The sequence below is a fragment of the Notechis scutatus genome, chromosome 14 (genome assembly GCF_049901735.1).
Source record: "Notechis scutatus isolate UNSWTSFEM ecotype Mainland chromosome 14, rNotScu1.2, whole genome shotgun sequence".
NCBI classification, from domain to species: Eukaryota; Metazoa; Chordata; class Lepidosauria; order Squamata; family Elapidae; genus Notechis; species Notechis scutatus.
In genome coordinates this window covers 9,788,234-9,808,145 of record NC_142022.1, presented here as the reverse complement: position 1 = coordinate 9,808,145, position 19,912 = coordinate 9,788,234, and the positions used below count along the sequence as shown (strand labels likewise).

Genomic DNA, 19,912 nt, shown 5'->3' with positions numbered 1-19,912 from the left:
TATCAGATTGATTTGACAACCTGTACAGAGTGCCTCAGATTGATCCTGAAGTTTTTCATCCCTGCATATATATATATATATATTAATATATATTAATTTTAAATGTTTGCTCGGGGTCTGAAGGAATTTTAAGAGAATCAGACGCAAAGATTTAGGTCTGTATGGTTTTGGACAAATAAAAAAAGGATGCTTCTTCCCTTTCTTTAAAGAAAAATTAATAGTTACAGTCTCGTCCAATTTAATTTTTTTTTCTGGATCAATTGCAAATATTCAATATTCTGAACATCTGCACTGAGGTTCAGTTACACACCTTAGTTTGCCCACCCACGCCTGAAGTTTCCAAAACTTTGGTGCTAAAAAATAAAGGGGAAAAAAAACCCTTTAAAATAACCGCACACAGTATCTTCAACCATTATCAGGCAGGAGGATGTGGCCCTCTAGTACGAGAGCAGAGTATTGCAAGCCCTCAAACAGGTTTAAATCCAAGCCTGATAAATTAGCGTACTGGGCCATTTCATTCAATGCTAACAGTAATTTAAAGCAGTGGATTAAATCCTGGCGTGGCAAAGAAGAGAAAGCATATCCAGAACTGTGCTAAAAAAAAAAATAAAGAAAGGAAAGGAAATTGGAAAACGGTAACAAATAAACCAGAATGGATTAGATGATCTGTATTTGTTTACAGCTCAACAAGTATTCAATTTCTTAGCAGTTTGAACCCGATCAATTCCTTCAATCAACTGAATCTTGAATTCCCAGATGAGTTTGGGGCATTGCATTGGGCCCCTGCCTTGATCTGAATATTCGAAGGACAATTATCCAAAAAACAGACATGGCTTCTGGCGGACACAAATTCCAGATCTGTATCAACCCAATTCTGTTGAATTCTCCCATTTGAACCACACCTGATGGGCCCCAGTCCCATTCTTGGCATTTTTAGAAGTCCCACCTCCCATCTTCACCAATACATTGAATGAGAGGTGGTATTCAGCAGGTTCTGACCAGTTCTGGAGAACCGGTGGCAGATATTTTGAGTAGTTCGGAGAACCGGCAAATACCACCTTTGACTGAAGATTTTATAGTATCCTTCCCCTGCCATGCCCACCAAGCCACGCCCACAGAATCGGTAGTAAAAAATATGTGAATCCCACCACTGCATTGAATGGTAATGAATTAAAAACAGTCTTTTCTTCTTGGTTTCTCGCTTCTTTGATGTGGACCTAACATTTAATGTACCTATATGACTGCAGTGGTGGGTTCCTTTGGAGGCTGTATGAGATTCCAGAGGTGGGACCTCTCATATACTTCAACTGTCGAGAGGTTGACAAGCAACCGTATTCTCTTGTCTTCTGCTTGGGAAACCCTTGGATCCTTTGAGCCGTGGAAAGAGTTTCTCTTGGAGTAGAAACCAGCTCTTGGTGCGAAGGTATGTTAATCTGTGAAAAGTACATGCAGAGACATGACGGCTTGGCATGGAAGCATGGACGAGAAGAAGAACAGGACACACAAGTGCAGATGTTGAAGGAAGTCATCACAATGAAGGAAAAAGAAGGCACCCTATAAACTCCTGGGAGAAAAATAAGCATAGGTTGACCTGCTGTAAATCAGAAGTCTGTTTACTTACTCTGCTTAGCTGGTCTGGCTTTTAAAATATAGAAAGACTCACATCTTACCTGCTGACAGAAGAACAGTGTGGGAATTTCATCAAAACAAACTTCGCCAAGGAACTGGCGGTATATTTATATACTTGCTCCAAGCTCTTCTGAATAACTAGAACTCTGACCTATGCAGAACCTCCAAATTGCTCAAAATTACTGCTTTCCTCTGCTTAATAATAGTGAAGTCTTATTCTCCACCCAATCTCTTCATCCCCTCGGCACCAAGGCACCAACTGAACAGTGTGTATCATTCCAAGAAGTTGAAATGCAAATTATGTATGACCCAAAGCTAAATCTTGAATATGTGTTGGAGGACAGGCAGATGGTTTTAATATCTCTTCCCCAGATTTTATAACCGTAATTATCTGGCTTTGTTTCCAAACTAGTAGCCAGGTTATCAACTTCATCCTTGTATAAGGAGGTCCTCTATTTTCTAAATTTGGAGAGCCACCACAAGTGAAGTGAGTTGTGGACCTCGTATCTGGCCAGTTCACACATATTGAGTCCAGCCTGTGGAACAGAACCGAAGAATGGATTTATATAATGGGTTGACCTAGACTTCTGGTGCTTTCAAAGAAGTGCAAGATCAGAAGACATGGAAAGATCTGGTCCATAGAATCAGATACGACTGAATGGATAACATCATCATAATAGCAGAACAACAGAATAGTAGATTTGGAATAGATTAATAATAATAATAATAATAATAATAATAATAATAATAATAATAATAATAATAATAATAATAATAATAATAGATCTGGAATAATAGATTCTGCTGAAGCAGAAGACCATACACCATTCTGGACAAATGGTTGTCCCATCTCTTCTTGGAAACCTCTGATGATGGAGCACCCACAACTTCTGGAGGTCACCATCATGATCTGGAGCTTTGGACTTATACAATGTACAATCTAGTATCTAATTCAGTATTCCTCAACCTTGGCCATTTTAAACTATGTGGACTTCAACTCCCAAAATTCTCCAGCCAGTCTTCACATCTTACAATGGCCAAAGTCAAGAAACATGGCTCTAATGCTACAACAAATGACTATTCCTTGGTGGTACAGATCTGACTCCATGACTCTCCTCAGATAAACCCTAATCTCAAGAGAACTCATTTGAAGACTAGCTGTGACTCAGGATATCATTTGTGTCCTCCCGAAATTGGTAGTTACACTGTTGGTTTCCCCACCTCTCTTGTCCCCAGTCTGCAAGAGAAATATCCTAAATTTACTGACAAGCAGCTGACAGCTTAGAGGTCTTTCCAAGAGCAACAGGTGAAGACGAAATTATAAAGTGTGATGGACTTGCCTAGAGGTCTCCTTTTCAATAAGGAAATATGACACATTTCCACCAAAGTATACAATCTCCACTCCTTCCTCCAGTTTTGGAGACAGTGTACAGGGTTGTTGTTGTTTTTGCTTTGGTTTCCTCCTTTCTTGAAATTTCTGGGAGGGAATAATGCCAAACCACGACTCAACTCCAACCTCTTCCCCGTAGCTTCTCTTCAGAAGATACCATCCCTGATTGACAAGGATTTTTCTAGAAGAAAAAAGACCAGGCCCTTTAGAAATTGCCTTCTGTTGCCTGAAGGACTGTAGTTAATGAAAATTTGAGACGGATGGACTTAACAGATTACGATTGCTGGAGTTTAGGAAGTTTGAGTTTGGAAGTTGTAGACGGGAATCTGAACATCTTGAATTAAACAATATAAAATGATTTTATTTGTGAGCCAAATTTGTGAATCAAAATGACAGGATAACAGAGTTGGGAGGGACCTTGGAGGTCTTCTCATCCAACCCCCTCCTCAAGGATTTCAGACAAATGGTTGTTGTGCAATTTACAAGCCCAGTTTGAAATTCCTTCGCAGAAAATCACAGTTATCTACTAGAGTTTCCACAGAAACCCTTATTAACTAAGCCTGGCAGTGTTTCCAAATTATCCTGATTGTTTATCTCTTCTTTATGACAAATCTCTTGGCTCACCCATCTTCTGGAAACATTTCCCAGGTGCCGCTCCAGCGGGCAACTTTCCTAAAATAAAAACCATTAAAGGACTGACAGTCCTAAGTAAGGTATGATTGCTCTCCCCTGCTCCGCTGAATGAAACTGGATTCTTCTGATTTTTTTTTAAAGAATCTTTGAGTGGTGGAACAAGGAGAGGAGATCAGGCCTATGGTCTCTGGGCTTGTTCCCGGGGTTGAAGTCCTCATACATTTTCAGTTGGCCAAGATTGAGAAACACTGATTCAGGGAGTGGAAGGTTGGCGTTTTCAAGAAATGGTTGAAGGGGTGGAATTGCAATACAAGACGTTGGGCAATTCTTTTAAAACCCAAGTTCTTTGCACTTTTTCAGCATTTTTTTTTAAATGATCAAATGAAAGATTTATCTATCCAACCCCGCTTTCTAAGATTCTTGATTTCCAAAATTTATCCCCTTGGAAGTCTTGGCAGAAAGGTGTTTTCAAGATTCACAACAGCACAAACAAAACAAAAGGTGGATTTTTAATCGTGTGAAAATCTTTCTCCAGGGCGGGTGCATTTTCTCTGAAGTGCCAGCCAGCACAATTCAGAAGCCCAACTCCATTTACATACCAGTACATGCAAATACCTCATTGCCATTTGTTCAGCTGATTACGAGGCAACATTCCTGATTTTTGAGAAGAGGTGAAGAAGAAGGGGGGTGGGGTGGCGTTTGCCAAGATGTTTTGGATCAAGGAGGAGACAAACAAGAAATGGTTGTGCGGGAACTTTCCACATGGAAGGCGTTTGCTGAACCATTGATCTCTGGCCCTTCCTATGATGATTAGATAAGGTTCTAGTTCTCATAGCAGTCTTCCAATATTTGAGGGGCTGCCCCAGAGAGGAGGAAGGGGTCAAGCTATTTTCCAAGGCACCCAAAGGCCAGACAAGGAATAATGGATGGAAACTGACCGAGGAGAGATTCAACCTGGAAATAAGGAGAAACTTTCTGACAGGGAGAACAATCAACCCATGGAACAGAAGTTGCCTTCGGAGGTTGTGGGAACTTCATCCCTGGAAGCTTTCAAGAAGAGACTGTCAGAAATGGTGTAGGGTCTCCTGCTTGGGCAGGGGGTTGGACTAGATGACCTACAAGGTCTCTTCCAACTCTGTTAACCTGTAATCTAACCAAATCATATACAAAGATGGGAAACAGTGCAAATTAAATGAGTGGGAATGGTCTCATTCCTTTTTCCACACCTTTTATTATCCTTCTCTCTGTCTGGAAGGGGAAGATGGAAATTCCTGATAGTCTTAATGAAATCAAAGTCAAATCCCACTTCTACCACCAAGCAGACATTCACAAAAACAATTGCTATTTTGAAATGCTCAAGTGCCTCTTAGAAAATACACACTCCTTTGCTGAACTCATGGCTACATAATAAAAAAGAATCCAAGGAAATTAAAAAAAAAAACCAATTAAGCATTCCAGCAAAATAAATTAAAAAGATCAAAACCAAATGGTTAAAAATAAAATAAAACAGACAATAACGTGTTCGGTAAAATCATCATGCACTTAGCCTTCTAATATGATAACAGAATGATAGAGAATAACAAAGCAGTAACAGAATAACAGAGTTGGAAGGGACTTTGAAGGTCTTCTACTCCAACCCTCAAGTGGAAGACCATCTACCATTTCGGGCAAACAGCTATCCAATCTCTTCTTAAAAACTTCCCATGATGGAGCACCCACAACTTCTGTTCCATTGATGACAGTTCTAACTGTCAGGAAGTTTCTCCTTAATTCTAGCTGCTTCTCTCTTTGATTAGTTTCCATCCATTGGTTCTTGTCCTTAGGTCTTCTCTATCATGGCAATGTTTCCAGACATCTGTTTGCTTTGCGAAACTCCAGAAGTTGTTTCAATTGGGCTGTTCCCGAGATGATTTTTTAGGGAAGTCGGAAGCCCAGCAATTTTCAAAGGAGGGTCTCTCCTTGTGTGGTGAAATACACAGAAGGTTCAAGAAGAACAAAGAGATAGAAAGTCATTCCTTGAGAAAACTTGGGTGTGACACCAAGGAAAATGTTGTTCTTAGCGGTTAAATTAGGAGTTCGTGAAAAACAAACGTATCACCCACTGAGCCATGGAAAGGAGGTATAAAAGGCTATGAGGTCTTAGAGCAAAGGACCTTGAACATCACATCACATTGCTGATTAACTGCAGAACTTGGTAAGTTTAGCAGAAGTTCCTGAGAACTTGGGCCAACCTTCTTAGCTATTACATAGGATTCGAAGGAGATTTTGGGTGAGTGGGTGGATCCATCGTGCTCCTAACTGTCAGGCAACCGAGAATATTGTATGATTTGCAACAGAATTTGATGTTCTTCCTTGAACCTGGTGTTCATGCCTTCCTTCTTTTCCATCGTAAGCTAAAATTCTTGTTGCAACTTGCAATGTGGCTTCTGAAGTTGCAGGTTGCTGATACACGTTCAGGTTTCGGCTGCAATTAGTTTGATTTCTTGTTGAAAAAGCCACCAGGTTAAAAAATAATCTGCGTACGACTCTTGATGTGGGTTGGTCTTCCAAATTCTGCCTCAGTTGGATCGCCAGACTGCAGGGTGTGAAGTCCGTATGCGATGGGATATTCAATAAAATCTTTAAAAACTGGAGGAAAGTTTACTCTTAGATTGTTGAGCCTTAGTAAAAGGGTTGAGTAGAGTACATCAGGTGATTGGTCACGTAAAAGCTACAAGATTTTGGAAAACAGAGTATGTTTAACTGATTTATGAAGTGAAGAGGAAAAATAGTCAGGCAATTGGATAAAAACACAGTAAAAGAGAATGTCAGAGATTAAATATTAATATATTAGCCAGTGGAGCATACCAAGGAAAGATCTATCCAGACAATATCTGCTACTTGTCCTGACCTAATCTAGAAATATAAGCAGAGTTAATCTTTGGTTAGTCCAAAGCTGTTCTGAACTTTACCATTTCTAGTTTCCCAGGGCTGAGGAACCATTTCATTTCTATTACCTCTTTTTCAAAGTCAGAGCTATGGTTGCGTTGGGTTGTCTTTCCATGAACCTGGAAATGAAAGGGCCACCATCTTCTTCCTTGAAGAAAAAAATGGGCTCCCAGGTGTAGGGAGGATTAGATGATTCCATAGGATCCAAAGAAGATGCTCACATCCCCGTTGCAACGTTTTCAGAAGAGGGCTCTTCTAAATAACGTTGAAAGGGAGAGGTGGGTATTTGGATTTGTCTTCTTCTGCTGCTATTTTCTGCTTTTTCTTCTCCCCCACCCCCCTGTCATCTCTCTTAGCTCAACACAATGCACGCAGGACATAGTATGTACTCCGGATGGGACCACTGCTATCCCAACTGTACACCAATGACCGTGATGGTTCAGCCACCTCCTCTGACCCTCGGCATCATGTCACCGGCTCATTATTCTCCAGGCCATCCCGCCTGTATCAAGTCACACAACCCTTGTGCTCCAGTTCACTGTTGGGATGGAAGAAGCCACTACGATTACCACGGCCTGACCCATGGCGCAGCTCCCTATTTTACCTCCACTTCTCAAAAGTGTTTGCCCAGGAGCAAGAGTGGATATGTTCCTTGTCATACCTACTGAGCTCAAGAACCACCGACGGCAGACCAAGAAAGATCCACAACTTCCATAACACCAAGGCATGTTTGAAGCAATGAGACGATGGACCTGTGATCTAACCGTGGATGTTCAAGGAGGACAGTTCTTCAACTTGTCTTTGCCTGTTGGGTATCCATCCTCAAATGCATGTCTGGGCCACCCAAGTAAGGAATCTACGGCTGTCCTAGAGATTGCTGAAGCTCAATTCCCAGATGGTTTGGTCCGTGGTGATGGAGGCTGGGTGTGGGACTTCAACAACTTCTGGAGATCTGTTGGATGCTCCCTCCAATCCAAGGAGATTTTGTATGCTTTAGTGTTCCTTTGTTTGAACTGAGAAGGTGTCTCAAAATAAGCACGATGGCTGAGTTTCCACCATATGATTAACCAGAGCAGATTAAGACCTAACACACACGTAGTAGCACAACATACTGAACCAAGTTGTTTCTCTTTTTGGGGGTTGTGTTGTGACTCACGGTGTTGGGCCAATCCAGTTTGGATTCTGCAGACCCAGGAAATGGGTTGATTTAATAACTGGATTAAGCATTTTGTGGGAATGCAGCCAAGACTAGGCTTATATCATTGAAAGACCTTTCAAAGCAACCTTCAGGCACCATGGATGATCCTGCTTCAGCCACTCGTGGGTCCATCTTTTCTGCAATTGACCAAACAGCCCTGTCGTTTTGTGTCCTCTGTCCTGCCTTATACATTTGAGCTCCTTAATAAAATCATATCCTGCATCAGACATATGTGTTTCTCTTTCATTACTTTAAACTCCAATACATTTTCATAATTCTGTGATGAGGCATAACTATTTCAAGTGTCCTTGGGTTAACACTCCATGAAGGCCTGATCTCCAGTCGGCTCTGCCCTACATAATTTACTGCCCACCTTTGACCCTGTTTCCCCCCTCCTCCCAGGTATGTTATAAATCACATTCTCCAATAAAGTACTTTCAACCGCTGTAGAAAACACGCCTCTCCAGCTGGGCTTGGTAACTTGAGACACAATCTGGAGAAAGGTATGCGTGGAATGTGCTTCTGGTCATAGCAATGAACTGGTCTATCAGATCTCTCCCCCTCCTTCTTATGGCAACTCCAGAGCAAGCCAGGAATGCTTTGCAAGTTGACACTTTGGTCCTTCAGATGTTATGGAAACTCAGTCCCCATCCGTCAATGAATATTGGGAGGGAAAGGACAGCTAGCTCTGAAGAACCATGTCTGAAGCTAGCTTTAATCTTGTGGTAAGACAAATGTATGGAGATACCATTCAAAGAATTAACGTGTTCCACCTAAAAATGGTTAATGGTTAACCTTAAGATTCGAAACCACAGACTACAAGGCTGAGTGTAGGAACCCAGCTAAAAAAAGTCACATCAGGAAGGTTGAAAAGAAAGCAGCTGTCCTGATTTGCTCTGGAAAAAACATAGAAAACTTTCTTGCATGATATGCTAGAGAAGAAAGCTGACTTTCATGGAGTCACATCTCAATGATTATTTGCATTGCATCCACTGGGAAGCTCCTAGAATGAATGCACCCAACATGTTTGCACATGGAAACACAGAATGTGTTTGCCAGACCTATTGAGAACGACTTGGCCTTCTCTTCAGTGCTTTACGGAAGAAAACAAGATCATTTTGAACATATAGAACCCTAGCACCCGTGCTTCACTACGAAACTCAGGCTTAGCTTTTGGGGAGGAAAATAAGGGGGGGGGAATTGTGCCTCTGTCTACCAGCATCCATCACTATTCATCTGGCTGGCGTCCTGTCAGTTTGAGAGAGAGTTGAGCGTTGTCTGGAAACGGAAAGAGTATTTGCTGTGTGAGCACGAAGGAGACAACAAGGAGCCTGGGCATGGCTTAGCTCAACTGTTCTGTACTAAAGCTGCTGTGAAACTGAAACTCCTGTCCTCTGCTTGTGTTTTGCATTTGGAAGAGATTTCTTTCCAGGTCGGGAGGGGGAGTAGAGCGTGTTAATAATCAGAGCGTATTATTATTATTATTAGTAGTAGTAGTAGTAATAATAATATAGGAAACACTCTAAATGCTCTGGTGGTCATTTTGAAAAATCCTTCCTTAGCGAGCCCCTAGAAGCCAAGAGGAACCTACGAGCCAAATTTCAAGTTTGTAGGCTTTACGGTTCTGGAGATTTTGTGATGATGCGTGAGGGGCATTTTGCTTTTATAGAGATATATATATATATAGAACATAGAATAATAAAGTTGGAAGGGACCTAGGAGATCTGTCCAGAAAATAAGGGGACTTTGAATGTATAGGCTAAAGGGCAACAGGAGACACCGCATAGGTCTTCCCTTGAAGACTAACTCATGGTTGAATTTTTAAGGGGAATTATTCACCAATAGACACTGCAGAGGTATTTACAAGAGAGACTTGTGAAAATTCCCAATTAAAATCCCAAGGAAAGGTTAAAATAAAAGGAAAGTCATCTCTGTTGTGGATGGGGGGAAAAGGACCGTTGATTTCCCACGAAATTATTCACTCCACAAAAGTCACCTCCATCATTCCCTAAAAATAAACTCTTTTGAAGTTCTTTTGAGGGTGAAAGGTCATTTTAGCATCCTCAAAATTACAGATCTGCAGAAACAGGACCTTAGTGGGACGAATAAGCTACCATGTTTGAGTTTGCACACTGTGTTATCCCAAACAATAATACCTAACACCTCCTGCCTGCAAATGTTGATTTAAAAACAACCCAAAAGAAGATTGGACTGAAGTGGTATAGGTCCGAAATGATATAGGGTTTCCTGCTTGAACAGGGGTTGGACTAGAAGACCTCAAAGGTCCCTTCAAACTCTGTTCTTCTACTATTCTGCTTTCCTTCCTTCCTTCCTTCCTTCCTTCCTTCTTCCTCCCTCCCTCCCTCCTTCCTTCCTTCCTTCCTTCCTTCTTCCTCCCTCCCTTCCTCCCACCTTCCTTCCTTCCTTCCTTCCTTCCTTCCTTCCTTCCTTCCTTCCTTCCTTCCTTCCTTCCTTCCTTCCTTCCTTCCTTCCTTCCTTCCTTCCTTCCTTCCTTCCTTCCCCATCATTGGAGGCTTCTAAGAAGTGACTGGACACCCATTTGTCTGAAATGGTATAGGGTTTCCTGCCTGAGCAGGGCGGTTGGACTAGTTGATCTCCAAGGTCCCTTCCAATTCTATTCTGACCATTTGTTTTTCACTGACCCAACCTGAATTGAAAAGGGGGCATTTTATTTTGGCGAACCATCATTGAGAAACAGCCAAGATTCAGATAACCATGAGCAAGAGGCAGGAAGTTTGAATGCAATAAAGATTTTATTGGAAGGGGGTGCGGAAAAGAGAAGCTAATATTCCATACGTCAATGTTAAAGCAGAGGAAGCAGTCCCATCAAACAAGGGTCGAATTCAACAGAATCCGCGCAAGCATCAATCCCAATCCCCTCCAGGGCGAGTGAAGAATCATTGGAAAGGCCAAATGCGGATCCATCCCAGATCTAAAGGGCTGCCATTCCCCAATTAGGGTACAACTGGAAGTCCCTCAGAACATTGAACAAAATTCCACGAAGGGGACAAACAATCTTGGAGGCTAGCATTTGGGGTTCTGAACTTCCTGCGATATTCTTCAGCTGTCAAGAAGTTCTGGGTTGGTTCAGCAATCTTGGCCCGTCCTCCATCTTCTATCCTGGGGTGTGGAACGTCAAAGACTTAGAAACGTTGTTGAAATTGCTGCTGCTGCTGCTGCTGTTGTTGGGACTTCTGGGAATAAATGCTGGCTGCACTCGATGGGAGGGGTAAACTTCCACGATAAGGCAGAGGAACACAAGGGTTGCACTGGTCAATGCAGAGGGGCTGGTCTGGGCAGTGGAGAGATGGGCCTGGAATGCTGAGGCAGAAAGGGGGCGGCTGGATGGTCACGGTGGTGGGTGGGCAGTTGAAGGAGCAGACATCCCATCTGGAGGCCATCTTTGTTCAAAAGCACGGGTGGGTCTACAGGCAAGAATCAAGAGAAAAAGGATGTTGCAAAGCTTAGTAACATTTGAGCTACCCCAAGTCTTTATGATCTGTTTTCCAACAATTGTTTTAAGAATCTCTGACGCAGAGGACATTTTGAGCAAAGAATGAAGCACAGACTTTATAGATCTTAGTAAAAATCTTAGTAGGAATCCATAAAAACATAGTTTTAAGAATCTCTGATGCAGAGAACATTTTGAACAAAGAATGAAACACAGACTCTACAGACTCTACAGTAAAGTCATGGTGGGAATCCATAAAAGCATGGTTGGAAGTTCTTGAAGGTCTTCTGTTTTAATTCCCTGCCCAGATGGGACTTCTCAGACCATCTCAGACTTTGCTGGAAAACCTCCAGGAATGAATATTCCCAAGTCTGAGAAGAAGACCGCTCCACTCCTGAATAGCTCTAGGACAGGAGTCTCCAAACATGGCAACTTTAGGATTTGTGGACTTCAATTCTCAGAATTCTTCAGCCAGCAATGCTGAATTATGGGAGTTGAAGTCCATAAAAGTGGCCAAGGTTGGAGAACCTTGCTCTAGTAGATCCTTGAGTTTAGCGTTCCCTCTGAGAAGCTTCCACTTGTTGGGGAAGTTTTGAGGAAAAGCCCACACCCTCTTCCCTGTGACAGCTCAACATTTGTTTAATGAAATATGTTGAATTAATTAAAATATATAAATATTCATGGCATTCATGAAGTTCTTGGATAACCCATCTCTTTTCCTCCTCATGCTCTCCCTGATGCAAACAGTTCATGCGATAATACAAGACTTCCTAAGGCTTCATCAAATTACCACTGGCAGATATTTGAAGGTTAGGTGCTAAAGCTAAGTTGGGAAAGCTAGAACCCAGCCATCCATCTCAAGTTTGGTACGAAAAGTTGGGGAGATCTCCTTCTCATTTTGTTGGGCTTAACCCATCAGCAAGGGGAAAAAATATCAAGGTTCGAAGCTAAGACATTCTAACTCCCTTCTTAAGCATCATTTTTGCAAGAAGTAAACCGCTCGGACGCCTGTGCCAAGAAACATCAAAGCAAGATCACCCAGCAGCTCCACACAAGTTAAAACATCTCAGTGCCTTACTTACCAAGTGATGCAGTGGAAACAGCTTGGAGTGAGTTCTTTCAGCTCTGAAGGAATCTGATACTCGACTGTGAATCTCCTGGGTCTTTTATACAGCTGCAGAAGGGGGTGATGCATTTGACTTCTCAAGGTCCTAATTAATTGCTCATCACATTCTTTTACTCCTGGTTGTAACACCCAAGCAGTTTCAGCGGTGATTTCACTCTTCTTAAGCCTCCTTCTTCATTGTTGATGCTTCAATCCATAGGTGGGGTCCCTCCAGACAGACACTGAGGTGGGGTGAGGTTTTCCAGAGAAATATGAGACATTCGTGATGGAGATTGCTTGTAAATCTCACGAGAAACAAGTCGGGAGAACATAGTCGGGAGAAGAAGATCAGAGAAGAAACATAGAATAATAGTTGGAAGGGACCTTGGAGGTCTTCTAGTCCAACCCCCTGCTCAAGCAGGAGACTCCATACCATTTAAGAAAAATGGTTCTCCGGTCTGTTTTTGAAAGCCTCCAGATATGGAATCCCCACAACTCTCTATCTTCTTTGGATCTCCATCCTTTGTAGCAGTGAATTAAATTCCCATAAGAAGGTGGATCCTTGTCTTCAAAGCCATGTCTGCCTTCAGACAATCCAAAGAACTTAAGAAGAGCTCAGGTGAACCAAGTCAAGGTCCTTCTTAGTCCAGAGGTCAACCTTTATGGTGCTTGAAAACTGATTTTGAAAGCCTCCAGTGATGGAGCCCCCACAGCTTCTGAAGGCAAGCTTTTCCACTGCTCTGACCATTAGGAAATTCCTCCTTCATTCGAGGTTGCTTCTCTCCTTGGTTAGTTTTCATCCATTGTTTCTCATCTTGCCTTTTGGTGCTTTGGAAAATGGTTTGAACCCCCTTGTCTTTGTAGGAGCCCCTCAAATAAGGAAAAACAAAAGAAAATCACTTTTTTCAATGTTGTAAATGTCTCTAAATCAACTGTTGTTTGTTGAAGATTTCCTTTATTTGTGAAGACAGCAGAATTAACCCCCCACCCCACCCATTTTCAGAACTATCTCAGCTCCATCTTGGAAAGACCAGAAACATAATATTTTCTTCAATAACAAACATGCCCATATTTTTTTTTTTTTAAAAAAGATGGCCACATGGTTGGCCTTCTAAACCAATGTGACTTAAATAAAGAGCTCCTTATTTAAGGAACAACAAATGTGTTAAATATTCCCAGTAAATTAGGAATTGATTCAATTAATGAATTGGTCGAATTAATTAAATTAATTTAACGAAACTGTCAACTGAGCTTTTTTTTTTTTTTAAGAAAAGGAACATTCTGATTATGAAAAAAATGTAACAAGACCAATTTGGAACTTTTATCTTCTTATTTTCTGGAAATTCCTTGCGGGAAGATTAGAAAATGAATTTTCTAACTTTAAATGCTGTTTTTTCTAAAGATCATTTAACAATAGAAATATGAAAATATAAGCATTTAAACTGGGAAAGTAAAAAAGTTTCAACTTGAACAGGGCATTAAGAGCTTCAAATTAGTGCTGACCAATTTTTACAGCTCCAAGATGAAAATTTTAGGAAGTCTGAAGATTGTCTCTGAACACGTGAATTTTGTAACTCCTTTCCGTCAAACATCACAATTAAATTGCACCCAGGTTGTTATTCCAAGTAAATATCAGCATACTCAAAAGCTGAAAATCCATCCACAACCGGATAGCAAAATTGTTTTAACCATTTTTGAGTCAGTCCTTTGTCCTTTTTTTTTAACCCCCCAAAATTATTTTGGGAACATTTCAGCCAACTGTGGAAGAAAGTAGGCATGAGGATAGACAGTTGCAAGAAGCAAAAATCATTCCTTGAGAAAACATAGGTGTGACACCGGGAAAACTGTTGCAATTCATTAAAAGCACAACAGCTCTTAGAATCACTGAAAGAATTGTATAAAATCCTTGGGATTTGGGAGAAATAGCATCCAGCATCCAGACACTCCAACAGAATCCACTTCTCTACAAGAGCTGGTAAGATTTACAGAGATTTTTTTAATTTGGCTGAAGTCTTTCAGCCAACTTTTCCCTGATTCTTGTTCTTGAGGTCTATCCTTGGTTAATCGGTTGTCAGCTTCAAGAACAACCTGGTTCTTGAGTGCCAAACCCAGAGATCTAAAAAAATGACAAGGATAACTATTTGAAACCAATTTGCATGAAATGGAGAAATGGACCATTGCTTTATTTTGGTCCTTTTCTATCCAAAATGGCCAGGTTCCTCCTCATACATTCAACTCTACTTGACTTGAAGAAACATCATCCATTTTGCAAATGCATGATGTCCTCTTCCCCAATATTTAGTGTCAAGGCAGCACTGGTGGAAAATTACTTTCCCAAGGTCAATAGCTTTCTCCTGTTGGAAGCTACTGAGATGTCCTTCAAGATCCATTTTGGTGGAGTGGATCCTAGATGTGGTTCAGGTTCAGGAAGAAAAGGCATATGATGGAGAGGAGGAGTACACAGGCGCAATAAAAAGAGCTCTGGTAGATTTCCAGAAATTAACTCATTCCTCTGTTGGTGTCCTCCCATCGCTACCTTCTTAGGGATTCCATGCAAATATATTTGGTGCTATCCCCACTCAATCACATCCTTGTGTTTTAATTCCCAACTCCTTAACACCTCAACAATTGTTCAACAATCCCAGCAGGTAAAAATCCAGAATGCTAATTTGAAGTAAATTCCATTCATGTATGCATGCATGTACGGGTGATGTTATCTCTCAGCTCTCCCCACTCTTGTCTTCCCGTAGATCCACGCCTCTTCTCATCCACCATGTCTTACGGATGGAACAACTGCTACCCCAACTGCACCCCTGTGACCGTCACTCTGCAGCCACCTCCATTCAGCATGAACATCCCCAGCACTTCGCTCTGCTGCCCTGACCAGTATGCCTGCGTTGATCCCTGCAGACCGTGCTCACCCACCGTCTGTTCTCCTATGATCTGCTCGCCCACCATGTGTGGTCCTTCCCTGTGTGCCCCTAAGGTCTGTGGTCCTGCAGCATGTGGCCTAGCACACTGTGGTCCCGTATCATGTGCTCCTGTATCATGTGCTCCCATATCATGTGGTCCCATATCATGTGGTCCCGTATCATGTGCTCCTGTATCATGTGCTCCAGTGGTGTGTGATCCTGCATTCAGCCACAGCAGATACAACTCCGGTTACAGTTCCTACAACCTTCCTTCTCGGAAATGCCTTCCCAGAGTCCAGACCATTTGTGATCCTTGCACCAAATACTAAGATGGCACAGGACGGGGTAGAATGAGGAGCCAGCTCTTCAGGTCAACTACCCTTCCAGATGTCAGTTCTCAGTGGCTTTGTCTCTCGAGTCAACTTCTTCATCTTTTTTTTTTTTTTTTGCAAGCTTCTGCTTTGTTTCTTGGTTGGTGGATTAACTCTTTGTGACCTTGGATCCCTTCTGTACTTGCTGAAATCAAACTGCAGAAAGATAAATATATGCTTTGCTTCTCATGCCGAATAAAGCCTAGATGGGTATTGAAAAAAAAAAATCATGGTTTCTTGTTCTGATGGTTTCGTGGTATTAACTTTCCTCTCCATTGAATTGGACAATGGTGAAATGGATGGAGGGGCACAGAGAAAAAAGAGAGGGAAGGAAGGAAGAGGTGGGAAGGGAGGAGGGGAAGGAAGAGGGAGGAAGGAAGGGAGACAGGGATGGAGGATGGGAAGAGGGAGAAAAAGAGAGAAAGAGACCGGGGAGGGAAGATGGAGGAAGGGAGGGAGGGAGAGAGGCAGGATGAAACAGAGAGAGGGAGGGAGGGAGAGAGATTAATCCAAAATCTTATTTTAGAAAAAAGCACTCTGTGTGTGACAACTAAATATCAAGAAGTAATCACTAAAATTTCACTAACCAAGTAGTTGAGACATGTGTATCAGGTTCCTCTTCTACACTGACTGGTCAGATTGGATTATGTCCAGATCTGGTTGTGGTGAGGGACATCATAGGAGGCTTTCAAGCAAAGGTTGGAGAACCATAGGTCTGAGATTACCTGAGGATTCTTCAGCAAGGCATTCGACAAAGTAGACCACAATCTACTTCTTGGGAAGCTAGAAAAAAGTGGGAAAGATGGCACCACCACCAGATGGACTCACAACTGGCTGACAAACTGTACTCAATGAGTAGTCCTTTATGGTACTACATCTACATTGAGGGAAGTAAGCAATGGGTATCACAAAGTTCCATCTTAGGCCCAGTACTCTTCAATATCTTCATAAACAACTTAGATGAGGCAATAGAAGGGGAACTTACCAAATTTGTGGATGATGCTAAGCTGGCAGGAATAGCTAATACCCAAGAAGATAGGCTGTCAAGATGCAGATGGATCTTGACAGACTTGAACACTGGATCCTATCCAACAAAATGAAATTCAATGCAGAGCAAAGGAAAGTGTTACACTTAGGCAAGAAAACTAAAAGTACACATACAGACTGGGTGAAACCAGGCTTAATAGCAGTAACTGTGACAGGGATCTTGGAGTCTTAGTGGACAATAAATTAAATATGAGCCAACAGTGTACAGTGGCAGCCAAAAAATCCAACACAATTCTAAGTTGCATTAACAGAGGGATAAAATTAAGATCAAGGTAGGTACTAATACCACTCTATAAAGCCTTAGTAAGATCACACCTAGAATACTGCATCCAGTTTTGGCAGCTCCTCAAATATTAGTCCTTATCTTCACTAGACTAGCCATGCTCAGTTCCTGCAACTGTTCATTGTATGTTTTAGCCTCCAGTCCCCTAATCATCCTGGTTGCTCTTCTCTGTACTTTTTCTAAAGTCTCAACATCTTTTTTATAATGTGGTGAAGTGAACTGGATGCAGTACTCTAGGTGTGGCCTTACTAAGGCTTTATAGAATGATATTAGCACCTCCCTTGATCTTGATTGTATCCCTCTGTTAATGCAACTTAGGATTGTATTGGCTTTTTTGGCTGCCACCACACACTGTTGGCACATGTTTAATTTGTTGTCCACTAAGACTCCAAGATCTCGCTCACAGTTACCAGTCTATAGGTATCCTTTTGGTTTTTCTTGCCTAAGTATAAGCCTTTACTTTTCTTTACATTGAATTCTGTCAGATAGAGCCCAGGGTTCAAGTTTGTCAATGTGATAAATGCCAAAAATAGAAATAGACATGAAGAACCGTAAAAAGCTTCAGTTTATTTAGAATATTTGCAAATATTAGAATAGGACCCCATCTCCTCAACAAGCAGGAGATGAGGACGCCACACCCAAAATGGATATTGCTTATGTAGGATGTTGCATACAAAGATTACATAATTCTTCCAGTTACGCTCATTCAGTACTTTTAGGGGCTTTTTCTCAGTAGTTTTCCGATATAACTCTGCCCAAACCATCTTCTCTGGGAAAGTACCTCATTCTCATGGCCATGTCTTCCTGTTATGTCCCTCTGAAGACAACGGATCATTAACAGGTTCCTGCTAGGTCAAAATGACCCAGTTCCTCCCACATATATCTGAACATCAAGAAATACAACCCCCATGTTCCAGCCACAAAGCTGACATTTTACGTTAGAACCTAACAAATTGTAAAACAGTACATGTTTCTCAGGTATAGTTATATAACTGTCCAATAATCATGGCATAGTTCAAATATCGGATAAGCGTGGCTTCCCTCTTGTTCTTCATTTTCACAGGTGTAACTCATAATATGTATTTTCTACATATCACAGTCAAGATCCATCTGGATCTTGAGCCTGTCTTCTTGGGTGTTGGCTATGTGTCTCACCTTAGTATCATCCACAAATTTGGTAAGTTCCCCTTCTATTGCCTCATCTAAGTCGTTTATGAAGATATTGAAGAGTACTGGGCCTAAGATGGAACTTTGTGATACACATTGCTTACTTCCCTCAATGTAGATGTAGTACCATAAAGGACTACTCATTGAGTACAGTTTGTCAGCCAGTTGCGAGTCCATCTGGTGGTGGTGCTATCTTTCCCACTTTTTTCTAGCTTCCCAAGAAGTAGATTGTGGTCTACTTTGTCGAATGCCTTGCTGAAGAATCCTCAGGTCATCTCAGACCTATGGTTCTTCAACCTTTGCTTGAAACCCTCTTATGATGTCCCTCGACACCCTTCTTGCATTGTGGCAACCAGATCTGGACATAATCCAATCTGACCAGTCAGTGTAGAAGAGGAACATGATTCACATGTCTCAACTACTTGGTTAGTGAAATTTTAGTCATTACTTCTTGATATTTAGTTGTCACACACAGAGTGCTTTTTTTCTAAAATAAGATTTTGGATTAATCTCTCTCCCTCCCTCCATCACTTTCTCTCTCCCTCCCTCCTTCCCTCTGTCTCTCCTTTTCCCACTCTTCCCTCTCTCCCTCCCCTTCTTTCCTTCTCCCTCCTTCTTTTCTATGTGCCCTTCCATCCATCTCACCATTGTCCAATTCAATGGAGAGGAAAGTTAATACCACGAAACCATCAGAACAAGAAACCATGGTTTTTTTTCCAATACCATCTAGGCTTTATTTGGCATGAGAAGCAAAGCATATATTTATCTTTCTGCAGTTTGATTTCAGCAAGTACAGAAGGGCTCAAAGGCCACAAAGAGTTAATCCACCAACCAAGAAACAAAGCAGAAGTTTGCAAAAAAAAGATGAAGACATTGATTCAAGAGACGAAGCTGGTGAAAACCAACATCCGGAAGGATAATTGACCTGAAGAGCAGGATCCTCATTCTACCCCGTCTTGTGCCATCTTAGTATTTGGTGCAAGGATCACAGATGGTCTGGACTCTGGGAAGGCATTTCCGAGAAGGAAGGTTGTAGGAACTGTAACCGGAGTTGTATCTGCTGTGGCTGAATGCAGGACCACACACCACTGGAGCACATGATACAGGACCACATGATACAGGACCACATGATACGGGACCACATGATACAGGAGCACAGGATGTGGGACCACATGATACATGACCACATGATACGGGACCACATGATATGGGACCACATGATACAGGAGCACATGATACATGACCACGTGATACAGGACCACATGATAGGGGACCACATGATACAGGACCACATGATACAGGACCACAGGATGTGGGACCACAGGCCTTAGGGGCACACACAGAAGGACCACACATGCTGGGCGAGCAGATCATAGGAGAACAGACGGTGGGTGAGCAGGGTCGGCAGGGATCAACGCAGGCATACTGGTCAGGGCAGCAGAGCGAAGTGCTGGGGATGTTCATACTCAATGGAGGTGGCTGCACAGTGACGGTCACAGGGGTGCAGTTGGGGTAGCAGTTGTTCCATCCGTAAGACATGGTGGATGAGAAGAGGCGTGGATCTACGGGAAGACAAGAGTGGGGAGAGCTGAGAGATAACATCACCCACACATACATATATACATGAATGGAATTTGATTACTTTGATTACTTGAATAGGGATAGCACCCAATATATTTGCATGGAATTCCTAAGAAGGAAGCAATGGGAGGAGACCAACGGAGGACTTAATGAATTTCTGGAAATTAACCAGAGCTGTTTTAATGCTCTTGTGTCC

At 42.0% G+C, this 19,912-nt stretch overlaps 1 long non-coding RNA gene across 1 annotated transcript; it reads right to left on the bottom strand.

Annotated features, from left to right (window-relative positions):
- Positions 1-10,533: 10,533 nt before the first annotated feature.
- LOC148129547 (uncharacterized) lies at positions 10,534-12,495 on the bottom strand. The gene is made up of 2 exons (XR_015745326.1): positions 12,333-12,495; positions 10,534-11,224 (listed from the first exon to the last, which is right to left on the bottom strand). It is a non-coding gene; the product is annotated as an uncharacterized LOC148129547 (long non-coding RNA).
- Between the last annotated feature and the right edge of the window lie 7,417 nt (positions 12,496-19,912).